At 51.4% G+C, this 9,740-nt stretch overlaps 1 pseudogene; it reads right to left on the bottom strand.

Annotated features, from left to right (window-relative positions):
* Positions 1-280: 280 nt before the first annotated feature.
* On the bottom strand, positions 281-3,267 carry LOC121047893 (annotated as a pseudogene).
* Positions 3,268-9,740: the final 6,473 nt, after the last annotated feature.

Below are 9,740 nucleotides of genomic sequence, written 5' to 3'. Positions count from 1 at the left end.
GGAAATTTTAGTCCACCTCTGCTCATGTTGTCGATTAGCACGTGGTCACTCCGCTCAAGCTCTCTACTTGCGATTGTAAGCAAATCCCGGCAATCATCACATGGCTGGCGTTTTAGAGCTGCATACGCGCAGTAACCGGCTATGTATACCAGTGCCGGCATGTCTTGCCGAGGCCTCTGCAGTTCGCTGCTAGTCAGCTGAACGTTATATTTGCTAATTAGCATTTCGGCATTTGGCTCTGTTCTGCAAGCGCTAGATGATTCTGGCATGTCTGTCAAAACTAATGTGCTTTGAAGACGGACCTTCGCTTCAGCCTCAAACACCTCTGTGATTGACACGTTATAGTGCGACCCACACAGCTGCCGATACTTTCCGAAACGAGCCTCAAGAGGGTCCGTCTGGAACTTTCCCAGGAGAACATATCTAAAGTGAGCTCTTCCAAGCAGTACCTTGACACCTCAATCAAAGCATAGGTAGTTAGCCTGAGAGCCAAATGAGTTTCTTTTGTCAGTGTGCCTGTCTGTGCATACCTGCTCTTCCAGGCATCAAGCCAGCTGACAAACTTGTCCAAGTATTGAAGCTGCTCACAGGTGGTTCCCTGTACTGGCTCCTGCCAGACATCTCTCAGTCTATGTCCCTTTTGGGGTGTCTGAACATTAACAATGTTCCACCACCTGACAGTTAGGTCAATGAAATTGGCTGTTTCATCCGAAAGTGTCAACTGCAAACTTCTGCCCTGGATCCTTAGAGCAGATGAGAGGAAGGCAATAAAATTGTTTAGGGCTAGCTTCATATTTTGCCGTTCCAGGTTGCTTGGATTCAATGCTTTGTAGGTGAGCCCATAGGCAACTTTTACAGCATTATCTTGTTTAGCCTCATAAAGTTTCCTCAAGGACGTGAACGATGCCCCTTTCATATTTATATTTTCTGTGTCATTACCGTCAAAAGGAGGGTAATAGAAACACTTGTCAGAATTTTTCTGGTTCAGCCAGTTATTTCTAACACATTTCAGCAAATGCACAGGGTCGACAATGTGAAAAAGAGGTTGCTGCACATTTGCTGGATGTGGATAAACAATTTCCAGGTTGTGAGCTGTTCCAAACATAGACATTACCTTCCGGTTGATCGAGTTATTGTCTGTTATGACTGCAACAACATGAAGATTAGCATCTTCAAGGCTCATGATTACCTTCTTTACAATGTCATGTAGTCCCTCAGCTGTTATTCTTGAAACGGAGAATATGCGCGACATCTTTAAATGGTGACAAGAGGCTCTGTACCATAAAGACATGAGCTGTTTTAGCTGGTTCAGAGCAGTTATTAGCGGCGCCTGTTATACTGCCTCCCTTGTACTGAAAGAACTGTTGCAGGTGTATTTTGTCTACCATTAGAGTCAAATTGCTTTCGTGAGGTTTCAGCAGGCTTGCCCTTCTTTTCATGTATCTCAGGAAACCTTCCTCATTCTGTTCCTTTAAGAAACTAACATCATGTGTGGCACAAACACGCTTGATTGTCGCAGGATGAGGCAACACAATCTTTCCACTGCTTCGCAAAAACCTATACCCATGGGGCGAAATAGTGTACAGAATGCTACACAGAACCAAAAGTTCAGGGGAATACCTTACAGCATTGTTCCTCTTCAGCAGGAGGTGACACTGCTCCTTAAGGAACATCACAGTGTCTGCTTTTTCATCCTCCAGCAGCTCTCCACTTGAAATGTCATCAAGAAGAGAAGCCACCAGCTTGAGCACAGCGTTCGCTTTATCCGTTGGTCGATGTTCTGTTGTAGTGCAGTGGTTTTCCACATTTTCTAGGAGTTGCACCAACACACGGAAGTCGTGGATTTCATCCGGAATGTCCAGCTGTTCGTCAGAAGTAAGACGAGCGCCCTTCCAAAACGCACGGACAGACAAATTGGACGACACTGTCACCGAAACAAGAAGCTCTGGAGCATCTGTTGTCGTCTTGATGTGGGCGAAGATCACACAGCTGTCACACGTTGCTGCCCAGAACTTTTTCTCCCGTAATCGGTGGAGACGAGAAGTAACATCCTGGAGGCTATGTATTTTGTTTTCTTGTTCCTCCCTTTCGTGGGCCAACGCCGACTCCTGGATGGCTTTCTGAAGCTGTCCGTCTTCTTTGCGTTTTCTCTTGGCGTCAGGCTCTTCTCTTGACTGGCGAGCCTCCGACAGGTAGCGTGGGCAGTCAGGAAAAATAGTTGGAACAGCGTCAGGCGTAAGCCGCGTAAGTTTCATCTGGACCTCGATGGTCCGTCCGTCGGAATCCGTGTACTTGGATGTCGTACGGAGGTGGTCAGGCATGAAATGGCGCTCACAAACCTGCGTATAAGAACCACCACGGCACATTGTATTAAGGAGCAAACCAGGTCCCACCTTTGTCTATGCGTACACAAAGACCTATAGCAACAGTAACCACTCTCAAACAGGGTCCCTATCATTTCGTCGAAACTCGTTTCGTGGAATTACGTTTCGTGGACTACTTTTCGTGGACACACGTTTCATGGACACACGTTTCGTCGACACGATCGTTTCATCGACACTCGTTACGCGAATTGCACGCTGTAGGGACATTTCGTCACGCGTGTATCATTGGGGTGCGCGTTAATCCACCACTCCCCGCCATCGTTCACGCCGCTTCGCGGCGACAGTCTGCGACGGCTCATCACAAATACGTTAACTCACCTGACCGATCGGTACACGCCGCTTCGCGGCGACAGTCTCATGCAGCTTATTACAGAAAAATGCCAATTTGAGCTGTCGATGAAACGATTTGTCTATGAAACAACCTGTCGGTGAAACATCGCAGTGTCGACGAAACGATTTGTCCATGAAACGTCCCTCGACGAACTGATTGCCACCGTCCCAAACAGACTATATCAAGCAATGAACGTTTACACACGCTAACAAGAACCCACATTTACACGTGTACACAAAAGAACTGTCGTGACAGTTGAATGCTTGGAAATTTAGAACAGCACACTTTTATTGCATGCTGTATTTAGGTAGTAACAAGGCAGGAGAACAGGAAGGAGATAAGGCTCACCTGTGTATCCTTCAGCTTTCCAACGTCGACGTCGTCACGTCGCACAGCACGCTGCCATTTTGCTCTTCGTTCAGGATCGCTCGGAAACCCAAACAGCCTAACTTTTGGCCCGCTGTCGTAGTTTCCTCTACAGTTAGGTACACAGCACCGGCCCATGCTCTTGCGTAGAAAGCATGCACATTAATAAACTGTCTAATGGCAACGGTTTCTTCCGCAAAATACCAAACGCTACCCAGGCTGTTGGCCGGCGCAACGCCGTCGCTTTGAGGTGGCCAGGGAGGGGACTCGGGGAGGCTGGTGGGTGTAGGGAGGCTCAAGTGAGGGTGGGTGCAACTGCTAGATCGGCGATCACGGGACATGGACGCCATTTAATTGCTAAATTTTGCTGGGAGTCTATGGGGCAAAGGGTCGTTTTCTTTCCTAACTCGGGTCATAAAAGCCCATTAAGGTGCTTGAATAATTTACACAAGGTATAAATGATTACTTTTCCATAGCCACCAGTTTTGTTGCGATAGGTTAAGTATTTTTTTAACGCGAAAAATGGTAAATTCCGCCATCTTGGACGTTGCTTCTTGTCTGGCAACTTTGCTTTCTCCGCTCGACGTTTGCGATTCTCGGAGCGAGAAGGAAGCGAGAGAGGCTGCGCCAAGGCGCTCGTTGCTTGCAATAAGAGGCGAGAGGAGGAAAGGCGCATGGAGCAACAGAGTTGCAACAGAGCGGGCGCCTGCTCTCGTGCAGGCAACACTGGCGCATATCCTTTCTCGAATCCTCTCCCTCTGGCGCCGCCATTAAATTGCAAACGCTCTCCAGGTTTTGAGTTGCGCCCACCCTCACTACAGCCTCCCTAGGTGGGTGACGTACCGCTAGCGCCATCTGTCGTGGGTCGCCCAAAGCCGGCGGCTCGGGATAGCTAGGGCAAAGTGTGATGACGTCAGAGGCCGGCGGATAACGAGTGCAGGGGCCTTCTCCTAGTCTAGGTGGTGTTACCCCGAGCCATGTGGGTTCGCCCACCCACGTCTGGCTGTGCGTGGCGTACCCGTGTCCGAGGAAAAGGGGACCCTGGTGGTTGAGCTGAGCCCGCGGGGTATGTTTGGACCCTTCGGGGCCCCCCGGGCGAGGCAATACACTGCTTCGACCCCTGCTTCTCGTAGACGGGTGTCCTGGCTTGGCCCGACCAGGATGATTCAGTCAGTCGCCTCTTCTACCCTCTTCTTCCTTCTTTCACTTTTTCTCCCACCTCTTTCTCTTTTCTTCTCCACTCTCTTCCTTCCTTTTTCATCTCCTTAGGCGGCAAGGGCCAACCTTGAGTGGAAACAGGACCTGTCCCTGCAACTACACTAGGGTATAGTGCCCGGGCAGCACTGGTAGTGTAATTGTGTCAGCCAAGCCTTTCTTGCTATGGCACATTACCTACCCCCTTGTTGGGCTCCGTGGTGGGCGGTGCACCCGGGCACTGAATTTTCTCCCCCATCTCTATGGGTCTGCGCAAAAAATCCTTCCTTGATCGGCCCCCGAAAAGGGGTCGCACCGAAGTTTCTACCTCGCACGAGACACATTCTACTCCACCTAGATTCCCGAAATTCTTGGTACTCCACTCTGAAAGTGACAAACCGCTCTCGAAAATGTCACCATTTTTTGTTGCAAAAGTCCTTGAGAGTGTGATTGGAAAGAATTTCAAGGCTAAAAAGCTGGCATCCGGCGATTTACTTGTAGAAATTGAGACCAGCCACCAGAGTTCTGTGCTCCTTGCACTCAACTCTGTGTCGGACTACAAGGTCACCGTGACACCCCACAAGGCATTGAACACCATCCAAGCTTCATCTCGGAGGACGACCTTCTAAACGCGTCTGAGAGCGAAGTAGTGGAGGGCCTTTCTGACCAGGGGGTTGTAGCTGCAAGGCGCATCTCCTTGCGTCGTGACGGCCAAGAGCTGAAGGCGAGGCACATTGTGCTTACCTTTGAGGCCACCACGCTTCCCGAGTCCGTGAAAGCCGGATACCTTTACTGCAGAGTTCGTCCGTACGTTCCAAACCCCAGAAGATGCTTCAACTGCCAAAGATTTGGACATGGCTCACAGAACTGCCGCGGCAAAGCGACATGTGCTAAATGTGGCAAAACTGACCATGCAGCAGACTCTTGCGCCAACGACGCAGTCTGTGTAAATTGCGAAGAACCCCATCCCGCTTACTCCAGATCGTGTAAGACGTGGAAAGATGAGAAGGAAATTTTTACCCTTAAAGTGAAAGAAAACCTCTCATACCCAGAGGCGCGTCGCCGCTTCGCGCTTTTGCGCAAGGGTGGCTTTGCACAGGTGGTGCAGCGGGGACCTGCACCACTGAAGGTTGCAGTGGCAACTCAGACATCCTTCCCGGATGCTAGGAAGCCGCTGCAGTCCCCAACACCCCAGCTGAAGCTTCAGCTTCGTGGGCGTTCACTCTCGGCTGGTAGACCTACATCCTCCTCCAGCGAGAGTTGTTCCTCTTCCACGGAGCAGCAGCCTGTCCCCTCTCATGTAGAGGTCTCACAGGCTGTTTCTCCTACCCAAGATGGGTCGGCTGTGGCCGCACCTGTCAGTGCTTCGCGGTCTCCTTCCAAGGAGAGGGGACCACGCTCCCGACCGAATTCGGAGGGAGCGTCCTCATCCAAGGAGCGGCACGATTCTTGTGCCACTGCTCCAGCACCCAAGGGGCAGGAGCAGGTGGGCTTGGGCGACTGCCTGCCCAGTACCTCTGCTCCTCCGGTTGGTGGAGGTCGGGGCCGGGGTTTCCCACCTCGTGCCCAGAGCCTCCCTAAACCGGCTAAAAGAGCCTCAACCCAGGAGGCAGAACCAATGGAGGAGGGTGCCGACGCATCCACTCCTGCGTCTGACCCAGACGACATGGAGTGGCAGGTCCCCAAGGGCAAGCACAAGAGCAAAAAACCAATTGTACCACCGAAGTGACAATTATACTTTGCAAGGCTGGTATGCTCTCTCAACAGGAATATCATCCTGCATCTTCAGTCACTACACTAACCTCACATCACCAAGTTATCTTGCTCATTCCCATTGCTCCACCTACTCCTAGGGACCAGCCGAGACAGAGGAGTAACGGCGACTCCCTCGCCAGTGGCCTCGGCCCAAAGTCTCGACGCCCTTGGAGGTCGGAGGGGACAGTTCCATATAGACCAACCAGAGGACCACTGGCGACTCCCTCGCCTGGGGCTTTATTTTTAATTGTTTTTCCCCAAAGGTTCGGTCGGAGCTGCCTTCTTGCAGACTCATTAAATCATTTTTCATGTCCATTTCCACTTTTACTAAATTTACTTCCTGTCACTGGCTTAGTTTTACTCTAGCTACCATTACATGAAGCTTGTGACTTTCTGGTAAAAAACTAACTGCCTAACATTAATCATGTCTGTTTTTTTACAATGGAACTGTCGTGGGCTTTTTCCCAATTATAACGACATCCCCTTTTTAATAAATGAACACCACCCTGCTGCCTTTTGTTTGCTGGAGACGCACCTTAAAGAAAGTCACTCAAATGTTCTTAGACACTTCAAAGTGTTCAGAAAAGATAGGTTAAACGCATCTGTAGCTTCCGGTGGTGTTGCAGTGGTTGTCCAACGCATGGTCCCGTCCACTGAAGTGGCTTTGCAAACCTTTCTCGAGGCTGTGGCTGTCCGTTTGCTGCTTGACCGCGTGATTACCGTCTGCTCGGTGTACATCTCCCCTGGATATCGGCTGCAGTACGAGGAGCTAGATAATCTAATTAGTCAGCTTCTGGTGCCTTACATCATTTTAGGTGATTTCAATGCACACAATCCCTTGTGGGGAAGCTCTAGAAGAGATTCTCGAGGGGCACTCGTTGAACGGTTTCTTCTTTCGACAGGATTGTGTCTGCTCAACACAAAAGAAGCCACTTATTTTAGTTCAGCAACTTGTAGTTTTACTTCCATTGATCTTTCGTTTTGTCATCCTTCATTGTACCCCCTGCTTTTATGGAAGGTCATTCCAAATCCAAATGGGAGTGGGCACTTTCCACTCATTTTAGAGTTCAACCATCCTCCTGATGGTCTTTTAACACGTACCCCTCGTTGGAAGCTTGAAAAGGCTGACTGGTCAATCTTTACAGAAGCCTCACTTATGGCATGTTCATCTCTTGATGATCTTTCCATCGACGATGTCGCCGAGCTAATTACTCAGCATATCTTGCAGGCCGCTATGCTTGCCATTCCCATGACATCCTCACATCTTCCAAAAAGGCCAAAGCCGTGGTGGAATGAAGACTGCCGCCAGGCGAAGAAGGAACAGAATCATGCATGGAGTATTCTCAGGCGTTATCCCACAGCAAATAACCTGATCGGTTTTAAGAAAAAAAGAGCGCAAGCAAGGTATATCCGGCAGCGAGCCAAGCAGCAAAGTTTTAGAGGGTATGCTTCCTCAATTAATAGCAGTGCGTCCTCGAAGGAAGCTTGGGACCGTGTGCATAAAATTGAAGGCTCCTACCGGGTATTTCCCCGCAGGGGGCACCTGTGAAAGCAGGTGTTTGGAGAGTGGCGTCTCCACGGACCCCGAGCCCCGCAGGGGGCGCCTGCACCTTGTGTGCTAGGTGCTTGGTGAGTAGCATCACCACGGACCCCAGCCACGGGGGCCACCATACCCGCACCCAGGGGGCACCTACTTTAGTAGGCGCTTGGTGAGTGGCGTCACTACGAACCCCGAGCCATGTGGGTTCGCCCACCCACGTCTGGCTGTGCGTGGCGTACCCGTGTCCGGGGAAAAGGGGACCCTGGTGGTTGAGCTGAGCCCGGGGTATGTTCGGACCCTTCGGGGCCCCCCGGGCGAGGCAATACACCGCTTCGGCCCCTGCTTCTCGTAGACGGGTGTCCTGGCTTGGCCCGACCAGGATGATTCAGTCAGTCGCCTCTTCTACCCTCTTCTTCCTTCTTTTACTTTTTCTCCCACCTCTTTCTCTTTTCTTCTCCACTCTCTTCCTTCCTTTTTCATCTCCTTAGGCGGCAAGGGTCAACCTTGAGTGGAAACAGGACCTGTCCCTGCAACCACACTAGGGTATAGTGCCCAGGCAGCACTGGTAGTGTGATTGTGTCAGCCAAGCCTTTCTTGTTATGGCACATTACCTACCCCCTTGTTGGGCTCCGTAGTGGGCGGTGCACCCGGGCACTGAATTTTCTTCCCCATCTCTATGGGTCTGCACAAAAAATCCTTCCTTGATCGGCCCCCGAAAAGGGGTCGCACCGAAGCTTCTATTTCGCACGAGACACATTCTACTCCACCTAGATTCCCGAAATTCTTAGTACTCCACTCTGAAAGTGACAAACCGCTCTCGAAAATGTCACCATTTCTTGTTGCAAAAGTCCTAGAGAGTGTGGTTGGGAAGAATTTCAAGGCTAAAAAGCTGGCATCAGGCGATTTACTTGTTAAAATTGAGACCAGCCACCAGAGTTCTGTGCTCCTTGCACTCAACTCTGTGTCGGACTACAAGGTTACCGTGACACCCCACAAGACATTGAACACCATCCAAGGAGTCATCTCGGAGGACGACCTTCTGGACGCGTCTGAGAGCGAAGTAGTGGAGGGCCTCTCTGACCAGGGGGTTGTAGCTGCAAGGCGCATCTCCTTGCGTCGTGACAGCCAAGAGCTGAAGACGAGGCACATTGTGCTTACGTTTGAGGCCACCACGCTTCCCGAGTCCGTGAAAGCCGGATACCTTTACTGCAGAGTTCGTCCGTACGTTCCAAACCCCAGAAGATGCTTCAACTGCCAAAGATTTGGACATGGCTCACAGAACTGCCGCGGCAAAGCGACATGTGCTAAATGTGGCAAAACTGACCATGCAGCAGACTCTTGCGCCAACGACGCAGTCTGTGTAAATTGCAAAGAACCCCATCCCGCTTACTCCAGATCGTGTAAGACGTGGAAAGATGAGAAGGAAATTCTTACCCTTAAAATGAAAGAAAACCTCTCATACCCAGAGGCGTGTCGCCGCTTCGCGTTTTTGCGCAAGGGTGGCTTTGCACAGGTGGTGCAGCGGGGACCTGCACCACTGAAGGTTGCGGTGGCAACTCAGACATCCTTCCCGGATGCTAGGAAGCCACTGCAGTCCCCAACACCCCAGCTGAAGCTTCAGCTTCGTGGGCGTTCACTCTCGGCTGGTAGGCCTACATCCTCCTCCAGCGAGAGTTGTTCCTCTTCCACGGGGCAGCAGCCTGTCCTCTCTCATGTAGAGGGCTCACAGGCTGTTTCTCTTACCCAAGATGGGTCGGCTGTGTCCGCACCTGTCAGTGCTTCGCGGTCTCCTTCCAAGGAGAGGGGACCACGCTCCCGACCGAATTCTTCGGAGGGAGCGTCCTCATCCAAGGTGCGGCACGATTCTTGTGCCACTGCTCCAACACCCAAGGGGCAGGAGCAGGTGGGCTTGGGCGACTGCCCGCCCAGTACCTCTGCTTCTCCGGTTGGTGGAGGTCGGGGCCGGGGTTTTCCACCTCGTGCCCAGAGCCTCCCTAAACCGGCTAGAACAGCCTCCGCCCAGGAGGCAGAACCAATGGAGGAGGGTGCTGACCCATCCACTCCTGTGTCTGACCCAGACGACATGGAGTGGCAGGTCCCCAAGGGCAAGCACAAGAGCAAAAAACCAATTGTACCACCGAAGTGACAATTATACTTTGCAAGGCTGGTA

This window comes from Ixodes scapularis, unplaced genomic scaffold (assembly GCF_016920785.2).
Source record: "Ixodes scapularis isolate PalLabHiFi unplaced genomic scaffold, ASM1692078v2 PGA_scaffold4__175_contigs__length_147842914, whole genome shotgun sequence".
NCBI classification, from domain to species: Eukaryota; Metazoa; Arthropoda; class Arachnida; order Ixodida; family Ixodidae; genus Ixodes; species Ixodes scapularis.
The sequence above is the reverse complement of the archived record's forward strand: the minus strand, read 5'-3'. Positions and strand labels throughout refer to the sequence as shown.